Source organism: Lissotriton vulgaris, chromosome 6 (assembly GCF_964263255.1).
Source record: "Lissotriton vulgaris chromosome 6, aLisVul1.2, whole genome shotgun sequence".
Taxonomy (NCBI): Eukaryota; Metazoa; Chordata; class Amphibia; order Caudata; family Salamandridae; genus Lissotriton; species Lissotriton vulgaris.
Genome location: NC_141694.1, coordinates 1041823857 through 1041845083, shown reverse-complemented (window position 1 = coordinate 1041845083; position 21227 = coordinate 1041823857).

Sequence of the window (21227 nt, the reverse complement as noted above, 5' to 3'; positions counted from 1 at the left end):
ATTAGCACATGAAATTAAAGTGCCACAATATAAACAAGTTAACTTCATATGAACAACATTTTTTGGGATATTTGGCACTGTTTCTTGTGCCTCTGCAACCGTCAGAGAAATATCAGCTGATGTCCTGGCCACAGAAGTTGGTGGGTTCTCTTGCAGGTCACGCATCTCTGCCCGGCTATAATTTAGTGGATGCCACCTCTGCATATGACGGTGCATAGTGTGGTTCCCATAACTGTACTTTTTTTCAGTGCCCCTGGATAATTCATCTTGGCATATAAGGCACGTAACATAGCGTGCATTAACTTTTTTCTTTCCTGCTGGAATAGAAAAAAATTGCCAGATAAAACTATTTTTGTAATGAGATACCCGGGGTAACTCTTTCAAAAATCGTGGTGCCTCTTCTTCCTCTTCCTCTTCTGGATCCTCTTCCTCCTCTGGGTTTCCAAGGAACTGTGGAGGTGGTCCACTCTTCTTATGAGGAGGTGGTGGTGGTGGTGGTGGTGGGGGTCCAGCAGCTGAAGCTACTACTGAAGCCATTTTTTTCACAGAGCAAAATAGGTCTTCCTTTCTCAAAGTTGAAAGTCAGAGTGAGAAAAAAGGTGGGGGCTTTCATCATTTGGGAAAAAAAATAGTTCTAAACCAATGAAAAGTGTTATTTTTAGGTCACATGACCTAGTCTTACATCATTAGGAAACCAAAAGTGAAATGAACCAATGAAAAGTGTTATAAACAAGTCACATGACCTGTTCCGCTCACATTACGCATTGCGCGCCGCGCCCCGGATCGCTTCCGGTTCGCGGTCCGGAGCACTTCCGGGAGGGCTAACGCGGCGCGTCATAAGACGCATTACGCGACAACGTGATATGTCGCGCTTCCGCGACGCGTCAGGATAATGATTTCTAATGCTGCAGTTGCGCAAACGAAACGTTTACCGGTTAGCGGACCGGGTCGCGGCATCAAATTGAGCTAACGGAAAGCTTCCCGGTTCGCGAACCGGCAGCGAAACAAAAAAAAATAATTAGAAAAATATATAATGAAAAACATTAAATTATAAAAATTTTAAATATATTTTTGAATTAGAATAAAAATACATTTTACAACATTTGATATTTGCTATTAAAAAACTATTGAAATTCACTGAAAAAACCATAGGTTATAGACCATATATAGTTAGGAATTAGCATTTGCAAAACCTTGAAAATTCACTGAAAAAACCATAGGTTATACACCATATATAGTTAGGAATTAGCATTTACAAAACCATATTTTACTCACACAAAACCATTGAAATTTCATATATAGTTAGTTGCCCTAACTATATATCGCGCACCCGCAATCCACTGCTGATGATGTCACATATTACATCATTCATGACATGGTCAGTGACATCACTGATGACATCACTGATGACATCTCAAATGACATCACTGATGACATCACTGATGACATCATTCATGTGATAATACGATGAACCTCTTCAGACTCTAATATAACCTTAGATACACTCAGTGTAAACAGACACTCACAGATTGTCACTCATCCATGGAGTTACTCATGCACCTACTCAGTCATGCAAAGAATCAATCACACCTCCATTTCCTCAACTATACAGTTATACACACCTTACTTATTCAAACATATTCTAACATATTTTTACTCTCTTATACAATCACTGATACAAGTTTTCAATGATCCATGCAGCCACTCACACATTAACTGGCTCTTCTGCACAGTTATTTATATATGTCTACTCTCAAATGTACTGTGTTTTACATATGTACTTACTTTGACATGTAGCACTGAGATATCCATTCACTCAGCAATACACTCATGCACACAGTCAACTGCCCATGCAGCTGTTTCCACATGCACTTTTGAACCCATATATATAGTGAATCAACTGCTCACACATCTATGCACAGAGTCATACACCTTCCATCAACTCACACACATACTCAGTCTCCCATACAAATACTTGGGCAAACAATCAATAACCCATATAGTTACTCATATAGCTACTGATCAACACATGCAGCAGTATACAGAACAACAGATATAATGATGCACAAAATAAGACAGTTTAGTCACTAACCCATGCACTTAGTGACACACATTTAATCACTCTCTCATACAGTCAGTCATGCACCTACTAAATCCTTCATCCAGACACTTAAACATCCACTCATTCTTCAATATGTAAGACATATTTTTACTTTACTGCAACATACAGTCACTGGATGATGTCATCAGTGATGTCATCAGTGATGTCATTTGAGATGTCATCAGTGATGTCATCAGTGATGTCACTGACCATGTCATGAATGATGTAATATGTGACATCATCAGCAGTGGATTGCGGGTGCGCGATATATAGTTAGGGCAACTAACTATATATGAAATTTCAATGGTTTTGTGTGAGTAAAATATGGTTTTGTAAATGCTAATTCCTAACTATATATGGTCTATAACCTATGGTTTTTTCAGTGAATATATATATATATATTCACTGAAAAAACCATAGGTTATAGACCATATATAGTTAGGAATTAGCATTTACAAAACCTTGAAAATTCACTGAAAAAACCATAGGTTATAGACCATATATAGTTAGGAATTAGCATTTACAAAACCTTATTTTACTCACACAAAACCATTGAAATTCCATATATAGTTAGTTGCACTAACTATATATCGCGCACCCGCAATCCACTGCTGATGATGTCACATATTACATCATTCATGACATGGTCAGTGACATCACTGATGACATCACTGATGACATCTCAAATGACATCACTGATGACATCACTGATGACAACATCCAGTGACTGTATGTTTCTGTAAAGTTAAAATATGTCTTACATATTGAAGAATGAGTGGATGTATAAGTGTCTGGATGAAGGATTTAGTAGGTGCATGACTGACTGTATGAGTGAGTGATTAAATGTGTCTCACTGAGTGCATGGGTTAGTGACTAAACTGTCTTAATTTGTGCATCATTATGTCTGTTGTTCTGTAAACTGTTGCATGTGTTGATAAGTAGCTATATGAGTAACTATATGGGTTATTGATTGGTTGCCCAAGTATTTGTATAGGAGACTGAGTGTGTGTGTGGGTGGCTGGGAGGTGTATGACTCTGTGCATAGATGTGTGAGCAGTTGATTCACTAGATGTATGGTTTCAAAAGTGCATGTAAAAACAGCTGTATCGGCGGTTGACTGTGTGCATGAGTGTATTGGTGAGTGAATGGATATCTCAGTGCTACATGTTAAAGTAAGTACATATGTAAAACACAGTACATGTGAGAGTTGACATATATAAATAACTGTGCATAAGAGCCAGTGAATTTGTGAGTGGCTGTATGGATCATTGTGAACTTGTATCAGGGATTGTATAAGAGAGTAAATATGTGTTAGTATATGTTTGAATAAGTAAAGTTTGTATAACTGTATAGTTTAGGAAATGGAGGTGTGATTGATTCTTTGCATGACTGACTAGGTGTGTGAGTAACTCCATGGATGAGTGACAGTCTGTTAGTGTCTGTTTACACTGATTGTATCTAAGGTTATATTAGAGTCTGAAGAGGTTCATCGTATTATCACATGAATGATATCATCAGTGATGTGATCAGTAATGTCAAATGAGATGTCATCAGTGATGTCATCAGTGATGTCATTTGAGATGTCATCAGTGATGTCATTTGAGATGTCATCAGTGATGTCATCAGTGATGTCACTGACCATGTCATGAATGATGTAATATGTGACATCATCAGCAGTGGATTGCGGGTGCGCGATATATAGTTAGTGCAACTAACTATATATGGAATTTCAATGGTTTTGTGTGAGTAAAATAAGGTTTTGTAAATGCTAATTCCTAACTATATATGGTCTATAACCTATGGTTTTTTCAGTGAATTTTCAAGGTTTTGTAAATGCTAATTCCTAACTATATATGGTCTATAACCTATGGTTTTTTCAGTGAATTTCATTGGTTTTTTAAAAGCTAATATCTGTAGCTGTAAAATGTATTCTTCTTTAAATCTCAAAATATATTTTACATGTTTTTGATACAATTTTTGAAAAAAAAATTTTTTTGTTTCGCTCCCAGTCCGCGAACCGGTCAGCTTCCCGTTAGCTCAATTTAAAGCCGCGTCTCGGTCCGCGAACCGGTAAACGTTCCTTTAGCGTAACTGTTACGTTAAAATGACGTTTTGCGTTGTCGCGTAATACGTCATTTGACGCGCCAAGTTAGCGAACCCGGAAGCGGACCGGAAAGCGGCGCAAAGCGCGAAACGTAAACACAGCAGGTCATGTGACTCGGTAATAACACTTTTCATTGGTTCATTTCACTTCTGGTTTCCTAATGATGTAATACTAGGTCATGTGATCTAAAATTAACACTTTTCATTGGTTTAGAACTTTTGCTTTTCCCAAATGATGAAAACCCCTCCTTCTTTCCTCACTCTGACTTTCATCTTGGTGAGAGAAAGACCCTTTTTCATAGTTGAGCAATGGCTTCAGTAGTTGCTTCAGCTGGTGGACCCCCACCACCACCTCCACCTCCTCATGGGAAGAGAGGACCACCTGCTAAAGTAATCTTACAAGAAGAGGCAGATCAGGAAGAGGAGGATGAGCAGGAAGAGCCAGAGTTTTTGCCAGAGGAGCCCAGGAGGTACAATCGAAAAGAAAACTACATCTGGCAATTTTTTACATTTCCTGAGGGGCAAAAAAAAGTGAATGCAAGATATGTGTTTTGCCGTATATGCGATGAAAGACTGTCAAGGGGGACTGATAAGAAATATAGCTTTGGCAATTACACTATGCATAGGCATATGAGTAGGTGGCACCCAAACAATTATAGTGCTGCCCAGCTTCGGGATGAACAACAAAATCCCCCTGCAATGGCAAGAAGATCGGTGGTTCAAGAAGTTTTGGGACCAGAGGCGAGGGAGATGGTCCCAAACATTCAAATGAACTTTGGGGAAGTGAAGCAAGTGTGCGTGCGCTGTAACCAAATACTTTGCTACAGAGAAAGTAGCATTACTCTAATTGTGAAAGCTATTACTAATCATGTTTGCCCGAAACGCCCCAAACAATAAATTCTACTTTTTTTCGTTGCTCCTGTTGAGCCCTTTTCAATGAATCATTTTTGTTTCCCCCCTCCCCCAAAAAAAACAAAAAAATATCAAAATGTTCAGAAAATACAAAAAAAATATAAAAAATGTTCAGAAAAATAATAAAAAAAATTTAAAACAACAAAAACCAAAAAAAAAGTTCTTTTCAGAACTACCTCCCCATTATAAAAAAAATTGGTAGAATTTTTGAAACCCTGCCAACCTCTATTTCTTTTAGTTCGCTCCCAGTTCGCACTCCGGTACGCGAACCAGGAGCGAACCAAAAAAATGTTTTAAAAAAAAGAACAGTAAGTATAAGGGAAGGAAACAGACAGTTATGTTACAAGAAAGACAGCTATAGGGAGTAAAGAAAAGATACTGTTACCCGCAATCCACTTCTGATCATGTCACATATTACATCATTCTTGACATGGTCAGTGACATCATCAGCAGTGGATTGCGAGTAACAGTATCTTTTGTTTACTTCCTATAGCTGTCTTTCTTGTAACATAACTGTCTGTTTCCTACTCTTATACTTACTGTTCTTGTTTTAAAAATTTTTTTGAGATCATTCAGAAACAGTAACATTAATAGAGACAGAATGAGTGAATAAGAATGAAGAAGTATGAGAAGAGAGGGACTGAGAAAAATACTGGAAGGAGTAGAATAATTAAGTAATAGAGAAAGGAATGAGGGAAGTAGCAAATGCAGGAAAGTAAGGGTTAAAGAAATGAAGCAGTAGAACTAATAGATGTTAAATGTGATAGATTAAATTATTGATTCAGGATGACGATAAGGTGTGTCCTCTCCAAAAGTTTGTTTAAGGTGAGGCCTACTCAGGGTTGCATATCAAATTTATGCTTGTTGAAGAATACAGAGGGGATAATACATGTGAAGGCCTACCATTGAAGTAAAACATGTCCACTTCACTCTTGAACAACGGCCAGACCTCTTCTGTGTCCATAGACAGACCTAAACTTCATCTGCACAATGTCATTCGTAAACTTAGAAAACACAAGTAATGTAATTGAAAAACGTGGAGTTTCTTTTGCTCATTTCACAATCACATCACCTGTGTTGCCTTTGCTTAGGTATCTCATAGTGCAGATGTAGTCCAGCATATGAAACAGAACGCAGAAGTGCAGCAGTGTATGCATTAATACATGTGAAGGCCTACCAATGAAGTAAGTCATGTCCACTTATTACATCATTCATGACATGGTCAGTGACATCATCAGCAGTGGATTGCGGGTAGAAAGAGTAGAAAACATTTACCTTATAATTCTTGTTAACTTTTTCAATTCTTTTTTCATACTTTCAATCTGTAAAAGAGAGAACAGACATTTCAAAAATATTAAAACATGTATTTAAAAATTAGAAAAGACAAGGGAAAAGGTTCAAGAACAAACAGTTTTTCAACAAGTTTGACATTTACAGAAGCCTCTGCTTCTCTACGTCCCCTACACAATCCTAAAGATATATATTTTAAACAAACAGTATCTTGATGCTGAAAAACTGAGGCCTATTTTGGAACATGGTGCATCTTTTGCACTGCTGATGTCTCACAATAGTGATGCAATAGCAGCGCAAAAGAGATGTAAAGCCATCATAAAATTGTGTCTAACATTTTAAATGATTGTTTCAGGATGCAAATAAGATGTGTCCTTTCAAGAGGTTTCTTTGAGGTGAGGCCTATTCAGTTTTCAAAAAAAACAGTACCCAGAAGTGCAGCACTGTAAGCATTAACTTTGACACTTACAAAAGCCTCAGTTTCTCCATATCTACCTCACATTTCTAAATGTATATCATAAGTACAAAAAGTAGAACATTAATTATACATGTTAAATGGTTTATTTTTGCTGTTCTCAGAATATATCAAATTTCACTTAAATCAGTGACTTGAAGGTATTCATCATGTAACAGCGGGGAAAAAAAACACAATCAAAATGATTGTGTTTAAAAAACCCATACAACCTAAGAAATGTGAATTCAAAACTCCTTAAAATTAACTTACTTTCCATAACGTCGAAGGATGTCCTATGAACAGCGTACACTCTGTTGTGCTATAAATATTTTCAGCCCGTCACTTTCTGAAAGAAAACCTCCATCGTTTTGAAAAATATGTTACATACGATACATAAGACTTCTCACATTCTACCACATGTTTCCACTTGGCCAAATCATGTTGCAGCGATTCACAACTCTTGTAATTCTTCCAATCAAATCCCGTCATTTTCTATTTTCGCAACTTTCAAAAAGAAAACATTTAAGATTACTTTCACAATCCTGGACTACTAATATCTTACCCTTCTTGCTCACTCATGTTCTACTTTTCCTATGACACTGATACTGCTTACTATGAAGCAGACTTGCTTGCATCAGGTTTATATAGTTGGATTTTTAAATTGACATTATAATTAAAAGTTTTGGACCAATAATCTAGACAGCATTGCAGACTTACATTCCCTCTACTTCATGAACCTTTTGCAATTCCTCAGAGGAAATCCCGAGATTCTTTCCTTAAAATTTTGGTTTTAAAAACACCAGGTAAGAATTTTTAAGGTCAAACGGCAATTTTTTTTTGAAAGTTACAACAGAATCGTTGCAGAATGACCAGCCGTTTCTAGACTTTAAATAAGCTGTGTAATGTCCTGATGTTGTTGAAGGACCCTCGTGATAGATAATTGCTACAGTTACAAAAGTCCTTCCTGATATTGACAGCTGAGAAGCAACAATTTTTTTTATTAAAGTTGACAATTTTGATCCATCAGGCCTACATCGTTGGATCATTAAAATGACATACTGGCCATATCTTCGTATAAATAATGTTGACATCATTTCAGATTTACATTGGCTACACTCCATGTTGTGATCAGCTGCATTTACTAGCTTATTAAAGGAGACTGATTTACTGTCTGGCAAAGTTAAATATATAAATCTTTCTGAGTCTACACTAGTAGTACTTGATACCATACACTTCTCGCAGTCATGCTGCCAACGATAAGGAAGCCCAAACAGGTGATCTACATCTACACCCTCATCTTGCAATACATCAAGCATATACATTAAAAACTCCTGACAATCCTGCTGATTATTTTCAGAGAAGTCTGTTTGACCTGAACATTCATCTAAGAGATAACGAACTTCAGACACACTTTCTACTTTTGTCCGATCAGTGCTACATTTCTCTAACACAGAATTCAACAAACAGCATAAACTTTGTTCCGAATTGAACACAATCTGTTCTTTTAAAGTCTCTAGTGAAAAGAGAACATTAACCACTACATTTGCATAGCAGTTGACACCAGAACTGTTTTCAAATTGAAAACCGACAACATCTTCAACAGAATCCGTTTTCTTTCTGCTTACAATTTTTGGTTCATCGATTTTTCGGCTTTTTGCTACAACCTCCCTACTATTAGTGATATTTCATCGTTTACGGCCTACCACACGTTTCTCAAACAAAGGATATTGAGGCAAATGTGGCGCATACTCTCTTCTTAACCAATTGTATTCCTTAACACAATCTAGATCCGCACAAATGTTTGTGACATCACAATCAATCAAGTACAATCCCGATAAAGTTCTAACTCGTGACAATGCCACATATGCCATACCCTTTTTGAACACAGAACTGCCAATATTCACCAATGCACTATCTACACCTAAACCTTGCGATTTATGGATTGTCACCGCATATGCCAAGCAAACAGGAAACTGTTTACGGCGAACATATAAGTCTTTAACAAGCAAAAACCTAGCACAACAACGACCAATTAGCTGTACTTCCTCAATGCCATCAAATTTAATTTTTAAAAATTCAATACCATCTCTACTTCTGTATTTCTCAAAATCAACAACATTACCCATTGATCCATTTACCAGACCTCTTTCAACATGTAAATTCCTTCTCAAAATGATTCGGCAATTTAAACACACATTCAAAGTCTTTTCAAAACCCGCTGTTTTAGATATAGTCTTCTCTAATGAATCCACTTTTGATTTCAAATTCTCTGACAAAATAATTGTGGATCCCATATGCTCTATTCTGTCAATAGCTTCAAGTTTCACAATCTCTTGCTTTTCTAAATTCAACATTTTGTTGTTGAAGATGGCACATTCTGCAAGAGTTGGCATCAAACATATTCCGGATTTCTTCTCAGTAATTTTCTGAAAAATATTCTCAGGCACAACGTCTTGTTCTGGATATAAATTTGACAGTAATTGTGCATTTCAAGCTTCTTTCCCATGCTCGGTCACTTTTCCAATTCTAATATCTTGTAGAATATTCTTGTAATCTTCCTCCTTTGCCTTACGCATATTTTCATGCAGTTCAGCATAATTGAAGTTTAACCATATATTGACGTTGCCAATGCTCCCTAGGCACTTCCTGGTATCTTCATGCGTGAGTATTTTGAATACAGGTTGTCCTTTTACTGGTGTCAGCTGCAGAAGATCTCCGAAAACAATGATGTGTTTGCCACCAAATAACACATCATACTCAGTTTTAAGAACTTCTTGCATTCTCAAATGCACAAAGGTAAGCATGACATTGGAAACCATGCTTACTTCGTCAATGATAAGAAGTTTCATTTTCCTCAAGACTCTTGAAACTTCACAACAAGCATCCCCAGATAACTTGTGGTATTGTAATTTGTTGTCATGCTCCACTGGCAGCATCAGTAGACGATGCAAAGTAATACCTTTAATGTTATGTGCTGCCAGTCCAGTAGGAGCGGTAACAACACAAGACAGCGATGACTCAGTCCTTTCCTGCAAATAACAAGAAATTGCTTTAATAAGGAAACTTTTTCCAGTTCCCGCTTCTCCACTCACCTACAGTCGGACAGGCTTCAACGACGTACATGAGCACTCTTTCTTCTCATGACTTAATCCTTGATCAATTTGCTTGGTAACTTCGTCATATATTTTCCTCTGCTCAACGTTGAGTTGTTTTTCCAAGTCTTCTAAGTTAACCGCATCCTCCTGAGCATGTGCCATGGCTCTTTCCACTTCATTCATAGCAGTGGCAGCTTCATTTTCGATAATAGGTCCTCCTAGTGGATCCTGACTCAATGAAACAGAACTCTGACTGTCCGGAGAACTGTCTCTGGCAATCTCGGCTGCAATCGTTGCTTCCTGCTCAATTTCCAAAGTCAACATTTCTTGATATTTGGGAAAAGCAGGACATTCTATGGTCTCCTTAGCAGCAGTGAAAGAGTCTTCGTAACAGAGGAAATCTCCAAGCAGTTCCTCTTCTGCACGCCAAGGCTTGAAAAGTTGCAAAATTGCTAAATAGAAAAACTCCTTTTTTTCTGGAGATTCGCCACTCAATTTTCGATGGTTTACTAATTGGCATTTTCTTTGCTTGACCAGACATCCCTCACTTCCAATTACAGCATACACTCCTTTCTCAATATCTTCTTTGATGTTCCTCTTGAATATATAAATTTGTAGAACCTCATATAGACAAACATTCTCAAGGTGACTGCTTCGATTTCGATAATATGTATCCAACATGTTGGTCTTCAAAATGTCGGTACTGTTTGGTTCCTTTTCCGCCAAATACTCAATTTCCCGGACAGGTTTTAGAACTCGATTTCGCGTCGCAGCAAGACCAAGATTCGCCCAAACGATACTCCTGGATTTGGCATAGAGACTTGCTGATGACAACCGGTCAGAACATTCGTAAGCTCCAATTTCTCGATGCGACAACATCTTCAGACTGAAACTGTACAACTTCTTGCTGAGGCTCTATTCATGGGAAATGTCCTCCCACATATCCTTCAATTCTGTCTTTTCTTTTTTGGTGATGTAAGATGTCACATACCGAGCCACAGCCATACAGTTGTCAGCCACAAACTGTATATCCATGTTAGCATTCCACATGGACAAAATCACTGGGTTGTAGTCGTTGATGTACTTGGACTCTTCGTTCCTTTTCAAATTGTATGTATTTTTGGGTGATTTCCTCGTCACATTATGTCGCAGCGAAGACATCAAACTGTTCACTCTTCCTTTAGAAATCACCGGTCGTGGAAAGTTGAAACGACATTTGGTGTAGAACTTGTCCTTGTTTCTGAATTTACGACGACAGTACTTTCCACAACGATGGCTTTGGAAACGTAGAACTTGTTCTCTTAGGCTTTTCTTCTCCGTTGCGTTTGGAACAGCACACGTAGAATACTGTTCTATGAAATTCATCACTAAGTCATCCGGATCTGTTCCAAATTTAGGTGCATCCTTGATCCACAGCAACATATGTATATGAGGAGCACCTCTTGCTTGGTACTCCTTTCTCCAGAAGAAATCCAACACCTCTCCAAGAGGTGGATTCTTCTTATTTGTGATGAAAGACATCATAGCTTCAAATCTATGATTGAAGTACCTGCATACATTCACTGGATCCAAAGAACACAGTTCTCCAGGTGTCTTGAATTCAATGTTTTCAATATTTCCATTTGCCTCTCATAGAAATTCAAGTAAGTCTTCCCAGCCATACTCGGCACAGCTCAGAGTGAGGAACCAAGTTGGAGTTCCTAAGTTCCTCAGCATACATTTTAAATCACCATGACGACGGTACCAGTACTCATTAGTACCACGCTGACACGCCATGAGATTAATTAGGTGAGAATCCAAAATACTGTCTTGGACATTGACTTTATGCATAAAGTCACTTGCCGAGATGTTTCGCATCTGTATACCACTTTTTAAGATGTGGTTCACTGCATATGACAGTCCAGACAGATCGCTTTCAAACAGGAGATGAAACAAATAGGGAATGCATTGACGAAACCTAGGATCTTCTGCATACAATCGTAAAGTCCGGTATTCAGACGCAGGAATTTGATGAGGTCGCTCATCATATCTTCCTCCTTAACCTGTTGGAAATAGTTGTGGGAAACACCGAGCTTCCAAACTTTCCTCCCAAACACTAATGGGACTCCCTTTGGCTTGTTTCATTTGAAACAACTCAATAGCATTCCCCATGACTTCCTTGGAATGCAAAGGATGAACACAATAATGTTCATATATTTCTTCACTTTTAGAGGCCTCTACTTTCTCAATTTGGCCAGCACACAAATCGCTATCCTCTTCATCACTTACTTCCTCTTCTGCAACATATACATTCTTATAGAACTTATTATTTTTCTTCAAATACAATGTTGCCTTTTTGACTTTCCTAACATCCACTAAATCTTGCCATATTTTCTTATTCTTTGTCGGAACCCCATTAACCAAGATAACCAGAGGTTCCTCTTCCACTTTTTCTACTCCAATTGTGTTAATGTTTTTGTTCAAATCTAGAGGCAAATAAACAACTATTCCCTTTAATCCTCTCTGTAAATCTGATGGAGGCAACTTCCCTGTCTTTGGCTCCATTCTTACAATAGCCTGAAAGGGATGGATACTTTGAATCAAAATAGATTCATAAGTATTTAAATCCTTCAATTCAGAAGGAATCTCAACCAATTCCAGATTATTATGAACCGCCCTAGCGGGCATCTGGTTTTGGTTTAATTTGTTACAACAATAAGTACACACACGTTGATCCGATCCCAAATCAAAACAATTTTCTACCATCAAGTATGTGGCAAAATCCTTCCATTCACTATTATTTTCCCTTTCACTTTTTGCATATAAATCCACTAACTCAATCTGATTCTTGTAATAAGTGCGTCGACAACACACACAAGTGAAATTAGGCCTCTCACTTGATTTCATCTGAAACGTGGCAATTTCCTTCTGAAATTTATCTGTACTACAAACCTGTACATTATCTTCAACATTACCCTCTACTTCTGGGTCAATTTGAACATTCTCATCTTTACTTCCAAAGTAACAAAACTCAATGTCTTCACAAATATTCTTGACATCTATTTCAGAACCATGCAAAAGAGCAGCACATAATTGTTTAAGCATAATTGCTGGACTCTTAGCATGATACAACATTCTGACTAATTTCCTGACTTTATTATGATGCACTGCTAGCATCCTGAAATGATGAAAAACACTCTGGCATACTCTCCTGGAAAGACAAGCCAGCGAATGACCACGCAAACCTGTCATTTGTCTCACTCTGCAAGGATCTAATTCTTGCAACAACTTCATTTTCTGCTTCAAACTTTTCTTATTAAATGTCCGTACAAAATCACAAAGCAAATTGATGGAATCCTGTCGCACACTGCAAATAGAACTACACTTCCAAATGTACACAGGACCCTTAGGACGTCTTCCTAAAACCTCATTACCTAACACCTCGTCTGCCTCTGTTGTCACAAGTTTTTCTTTTTCAACTGGACAACCATCCTTCACTTCATAAGCTCGACCACTGGTGTCAACTGCAAACACCAAATCATTATCCTGAAAATAACTCTCCTCATTAAAAAATGCCTCACAACTTGAACTATGCATCCATTCTCCGGAAAAAACTTCACAAAAGTTAGTACGATTTACTACTCTCTTCCATCTACTATTTGATTTGAAATCAGAAATTACCTTGCTTAGTTTCCTAATTCTATTGATTACCAAAATAAATAACTTTCGCTTAATTTCGAAAGCATGATCAATAATTTTCTCTACATTTTTCTTCTTCTTATAAAATGCCACTTTCTGTTGGCCTTTCTTAATATTTTTTAATAAATTAACTATTATCCTGTTGCGAAACATTCGTTTTCGAATGTCCCTAAACTGTTGTTTCCTTCTACTATCATGCACAGAGTTATCTCTTGCTCTAGCAGTAACATTTTTGATTGGTCTTTCCTTTCCATTTAAATTGCTTTTCTTTTTCTGGACTGAAACATTTTTGGGAGAAATACTTTTTTTACTACAAATATTTCTTATGAATGATTTTGTGCTCTTACCCGGAGCTTTCTTGGTGATTTCACAAATTTTTTGGGGAGAGGACTGCTGCAATAATAGATCATCCTGCTGTCTTTGACGTTTTCTAGCCTTTCTAATTCGATTCTTAGTTGGCATTTTTCAAATTTTGAAATGATCTGCAGTTGAATCTGTGGAAAAATATAATAAAAAATGTTATTAACCACTATTACTAAACAGTAAATGAATAACAGTCATCAAAAACTTAACACCCTACTTATTATTTAACATAGCAAATCTTTTGCACCACCACTGCGTCACAAAAGTGACGCACAGTGGTACAAAACAGGCATACACCTATCATAAATCTCTCCCTAACATTTTAAATGATTGATTCAGGATGACGATAAGGGGCCTCATTTATGAGGCCTTGCGTCAGTTTTGCGCTGCGGATGCGGCACTTTTTGTGACGCATCTGCGGCGTAAAACATGCGCCTTGTTGCGCCATATTTAAAAAGTGACGCATCTAGGTAGATGCGTCACTTTTTAAACCCCTGCGCCACATTATACCTGCGTCAGGTATAATGTATGCAGAGGTGGCGTTCCCCCGCAAAAAGCCTCGTAATAGTGACGCAGTGAAATCTATGAGATTTCACTGCATCACTTTTAGGATGCTGTTGCGTCAAAATCTTGCGCCTGCCTCACAGCAGGCGTAAGGCTGACGCAAGCCCTTTCACATAGGGCTTTCCCCATGTGAAAGAACGCATTGCTGGAGATGCGTCACTTTTGTGACACACTCCAGCAATACGTCACTTTTGCGCTTACAGATGCGTCAGAAATACTGACGTATCTGTAAGTCCTTGCAACATGATGCGTCATACATTAAATATAACGCATAATTGGTGTCGCAAGGAGTGCACAGTGAAAAGTGACGCATCGCTGTTTTCACGCAGCGATGCATCACTTTTTATAAATGAGGCCCAAGGTGTGTCCTATCTAGAGGTTTGTTTGGGCCCAGATCTTTGGACTGGGGTGAATGTGTGTCATTGATCCACATTCGGTCCATCACCTGTTTTGTTTGTTTGAGGTGAGGCCAACACACGGTTGCAGATAAGATTTTTGCTTGTTGAAGAAAACAAAGGAGATAGTACATGTGAAGGCCTACCAATGAAGTAAGTCATGTCCACTTCACTCTTGAACAAAGGGCAGACCTCTTTTGAATCTGTGGTCACACCTAAACTTCATCTACACAATGTCATTCATAAACTTAGGAAACACTAGTGATGTAATTGAAAAATGTGGAGTTTCTTTTCCTCATTTCAGAATTACATCACCTGTGTTTCCTCATTGACTTAAAATGTCCTTAATACACATGAAAGCGTTTTTTAGATTGCCCTTGCACCATTTTTGGGTCATTTTTAACATGGCTATATAACTCCCATAATCAAAATCTAAATTTGCCAAGCACAGGTGGGAGCATATTTACAAGAAACTTGCCCCATGCAGAAAGCTCTTCAATTTAAATGGGAAAATAACATCAGAGACACTTAAATGCCTTATAAATATGCCCCAAACAACCTATGAAGCTCTAGCAGTACATATCCAGAAATGTAATTGATTTCAAAAAATCGTTTTTAAACACAGCATATAAATCAATTGTATACCTACATTCAAGATGAAATGACTGAAAATGTCCTTGAGACACATGAAAGCGTTTTTTTGAATGCCCTTGCACCATTTTTGGGACATTTTAAAAAGGCTATGTAACTCCCATAATCAAAATCTAAATTTGCCAAGCACAGGTGGGAGCGTATTTACAAGAAACTTGCCCCATGAAGAACGCTTTCCATTTAAAAAAGGAAAAATAACATCATAGACAGTCAAATGCCTTATAACTATGGCCCAAACAACCTATGAAGCTCTAGCAGTACATATCCAGAAATGTAATTGATTTCAAAAAATCGTTTTTAAACACAGCATATAAATCAATTGTATACCTACATTCAAGAGGAAATGACTGTAAATGTCCTTAAGACACATGAAAGTGTTTTTTTGAATGCCCTTGCACAATTTTTGGGACATTTTTAACAAGGCTATGTAACTCCCATAATCAAAATCTAAATTTGCCAAGCACAGGTGGGAGCGTATTTACAAGAAACTTGCCCCATGAAGAACGCTTTCCATTTAAAAAGGGAAAAATAACATCATAGACACTCAAATGCCTTATAAATATGACCCAAACAACCTATGAAGCTCTAGCAGTACATATCCAGAAATATAATTGATTTCAAAAAATCGTTTTTAAACACAGCATATAAATCAATTGTATACCTACATTCAAGAGGAAATGACTAAAAATGTCCTTAAGACACATGAAAGCGTTTTTTGGAATGCCCTTGCACCATTTTTCAGACATTTTTAACATGGCTATGTAACTCCCATAATCAAAATATAAATTTACCAAGCACAGGTGGGAGCATATTTACAAGAAGCTAGCCCCATGAAGAAAGCTCTTCCATTAAAATGGGAACAATAACATCAGAGACACTCAAATGCCTTATAAATATGGCCTAAACAACCTATGAAGCTCTAGCAGAACATATCCAGAAATGTAATTGTTTTCAAAAATCGTTTTTAAACACAACATATCTGTTTCAGCTTACATGAGAGACCATGGAATGGGCTCCATGTACAACAATATCTTGTGTTACTGCATGCCAGAATGCTAAACCGAATATGCAATTACAATTTCTCAAAGAAACAAAATCTATTTGTATATCACTTGAGACAAAGCCACATTTTAAAAACACAGCTTTCTTCATCATTTTCTCCTTAAATCATACTATTCTCTATCTAAATTAAATAAATCTTTTCTCACCTTAGCAAATACTTTTTGAGTTTTTAAACAGTCTCAGAAATACTCCAAATTGTCTTCAGCAGAAAAAAGAGGATGCACTCCAGAGGCTGCAGCTATAGAAAGCACAGAAATGCAGATATTCATTACACATATCTCTCATATTAGCCAATCATAACTCTTCCCTCATTTTTTTCAAATCAAAACCCTTCCCCCCTCTGCCCTCTCTGCCTTTTTTGCTTAGCAACCACCTCCTGAAAGACCTCTCATGTTTGCAAGTTCACACAACAATGTTTCAATTGAACTATGAACTCTCAGTGCACCTGCGTATCCAGTGCAATCTTTCATTAAATGTTTTTTCCTTGACCATTCAAATTACATCTTTCAAAGAACACATCCATGCACCCTAACTTTCTGTTTTCAGAAATGGAAATGCACCAATCACTGCTAATGAATCATTAGCACTGGAAATCCACAGTTTTTTTCTTTACAAACTCCTACTGTTTCAACTGCCCTTTCATTACCACACTTCATCTGACTGCAGCCCAACCTTCTCTCACCATGTTTAATGTCTGAATTGTTGGACATAGTTACATCTACTGGGCTCAAAGGTATGCTGAGAACAGAAATTTACCTAACCTCAATTTACAAGATGTGGAAATTAAGTGGTTGGGCCAAAGAGGATTAAAATGTCACCAATTGATACCATTGGTGAAAACCTTTATGCATTTGCCAAAACCTGACCTGTTAATTGTGCACTGTGGAGGTAATGATTTGGGCACTTTGACTGGGGTAGGTCTGGAAATGCTTTTAAAGGACACCTTTGAGCAATTAATGGCACTTTTTCCTCAAACTGCCTTGGTATATTCCAATATATGCCAAAGACAGAAATGGAGGTGGTCCAACCAATTTTGTCCACAAATTGAGAAGTCGAGGAAGCATGTAAACAAATCTGTTTCAGCTTACATGAGAGACCATGGAATGGGCTCCTTGTACAACAATAACTTGCGTTACTACATGCAAGATATCTACAGAGGAGATGGAGTTCACTTCTCAGATGAGGGCAACAGAATTTTCATTTTGAATTTAAGACTGTGCATTGGTACCTACTTATAAGCACCAAAATGTACCATAAACATAAAAGCTCTTCTCAGAGCTACCCTACATCTGATCACTCTCAATTATTATTTTTCTCTAACTTTTTTCTCTAATTTTTAACAAAATACGCTCAAAGAGCGCTACCCGGTACGCGAACTGGAAGCTAACCTCGCAAAATTTCTAAAAAAAATGTTTTTTCCCCGCACATATGGTCCTCCTCAGCCACCCTCAGAAAACCTAGGGGGTCAAGATACATCTACCGTGCCCCCTTCTACCCATTCTGAACATTATTTGCCCTCCATCTTGTATCTTGATTCGACCGAAACACAAAATGGTGGACTCCCGTTACGCTGCTGGTTCGCGGACCGGACCGCTTCCCGGGAAGCGGTCCAATAAAAAAGGTGGGAAAGTAATTCACAGAAAAACGACTGGAGACACTCTCACCAAATATAGATTAGCTCATACTACATAACAATCCCTTTCATTTTCACAAATTTGATTGAAATTCCATTTAGCCATTAAGCCTGTAGACCTCTCTAAATACCGTGAGGTAAATTACTTCACAAAACACATCTGAAGTGTTGGAATTGACAACCAATGAAATGTTACTTTCATTTTCTACTTTTATTACCTGACATTTGATTGGTTATTTACCTGAATATATATAAAGGAAGAGAAGAAAACACAGCCATTTTGACTGCTACTTCTTGTTGTACATTACATTTGAATAGTTACCAAACACTTCAACTTGTTTGTGAAGGTAAGTTGTTATTTTTAAAACTGAAGTATATTGTGCACTATAACTTAATATGGTAAACTTTTTCTGATAGTTATATACTATCCCTCTGTAGTAGTTATAGATTTAGATAGACTTCTCTGTTATAGTTATGGATGGAGTTAGGCTTCTCTTGGTTAAATCACATACACTTTTTTTATAGTCCTACTTCCACTCTGATACTATACACTGCCAAAAGATGAATTCACTGATAAAAACTGCCTATCTAAAATTAATCCCAACAGTGCCCTATCTCTAGTAATATATATTTTTTTAATCCAAATTTCAGGCAAAATGGAAGGCGAGCAGCAAGTTCAATTTAAAATTGTACTGGAAGAGAGCAGCCAAGGAAACATTGATGAATTTATGGATGAAAGTAGGGACCAGGAACTACTTCAATGTGTGGAAGCAGTGGATAACCTGCTTAAAAATGAGGACATTTTACACCCTCATAGACTTCAAAATATATTCAATGACAAATATGAAATTTCTGACGATGAAATGTTAGAAAATTTAATAAATTATGAAACACAATCAAAATAAAAAAATGCTTAAAAAATAAAAAAATAAAAATAATCAACAAAAACAACAAACAATTAACATACAGTATTTGAAAAGTCTATCATTCTTTTTTCCTTATAGTACGCTGCCCAGAACGCTTTCCGGTTCGCGGACTAGGCGCTCACCACGCAAAAAAAAAAAATATATATATATTTTTTTTGCCCTGCTGGGCCCTTTTAAAACCTCCACATAAAACCTAGGGGGTCAACGAGGATCTACTATGCCCCCTTATGGTAATTTCCCCCTTTGTTTTGGCCTCCTCTTGTCTCTCGATCCTACCGAGAGACAAGATGGCGCCCGCTCCGGACTGTTTAGAATGTTGACAGACACAGGAGAGCCAATCAGATTCGCATCGCAAAGTTCCGTTACGCGAAAAGTACGCAAACCGGAGCGCTACCCGGAGCGCTGTTACAGATATATATTTTTTGTGAACGTTAATTTCTCAAAATCCACTGAAGCACATATATTGAGACCTAGCAAAGGCACATCGGGCTAACAGTCCCTACAATTTTGCCAAGTTTCTTGCAAATCCATTCAGCCGTTCGGGCTAAAAGTGAGGCCAACCGCCCTATGGAAATTAACATGGGAAAAACGTGTTTTGGGACCCCCCTTTTTTCTCGGCCCCCCCTTGACGAACTCCCCCCAAATTTTCAGGGGCTGCTCAGAAATACAATGTGCCATTTTCCTGAAAATTTCAGCCGATTCCGTCCACAAATGCCAAAGTTATTAGACATAGAATTTTCAGAAATCCCATAGGGAAAAAATCCTAACTATATATACCTACTGGCGACCGCAAGTAGGTAATATATATATATATATATATATATATATATATATATATATATATATAAATATATATATATATATATATATATATATATATATATACATCCGTTCCAACTCCTACTCTCAGCAAAAGTGCAGAGTCCTCAACGTAGGTACAGACCACAAACACTGCGACAAGTTAGTTCAAGGGTGGTTTATTGCTCTTCTGTCCCCAGCATGACGCGTTTCGGCTGCAACACGGCAGCCTTGATCACAATATATATATATATTCACTGAAAAAACCATAGGTTATAGACCATATATAGTTAGGAATTCGCATTTACAAAACCTTATTTTACTCACACAAAACCATTGAAATTCCATATATAGTTAGTTGCACTAACTATATATCGCGCACCCGCAATCCACTGCTGATGATGTCACATATTACATCATTCATGACATGGTCAGTGACATCACTGATGACATCACTGATGACATCTCAAATGACATCACTGATGACATCACTGATGACATCTCATTTGACATTACTGATCACATCACTGATGATATCATTCATGTGATAATACGATGAACCTCTTCAGACTCTAATATAACCTTAGATACAATCAGTGTAAACAGACACTCACAGACTGTCACTCATCCATGGAGTTACTCACACACCTAGTCAGTCATGCAAAGAATCAATCACACCTCCATTTCCTCAACTATACAGTTATACAAACTTTACTTATTCAAACATATACTAACACATATTTACTCTCTTATACAATCCCTGATACAAGTTCACAATGATCCATACAGCCACTCACATTCACTGGCTCTTATGCACAGTTATTTATATATGTCAACTCTCACATGTACTGTGTTTTACATATGTACTTACTTTGACATGTAGCACTGAGATATCCATTCACTCACCAATACACTCATGCACACAGTCAACCGCCCATACAGCTGTTTCCACATGCACTTTTGAAACCATACATCTAGTGAATCAACTGCTCACACATCTATGCACAGAGTCATACACCTCCCAGCCACCCACACACACACTCAGTCTCCCATACAAATACTTGGGCAACCAATCAATAACCCATATAGTTAGTCATATAGCTACTTATCAACACATGCAACAGTTTACAGAACAACAGACATAATGATGCACAAATTAAGACAGTTTAGTCACTAACCCATGCACTCAGTGAGACACATTT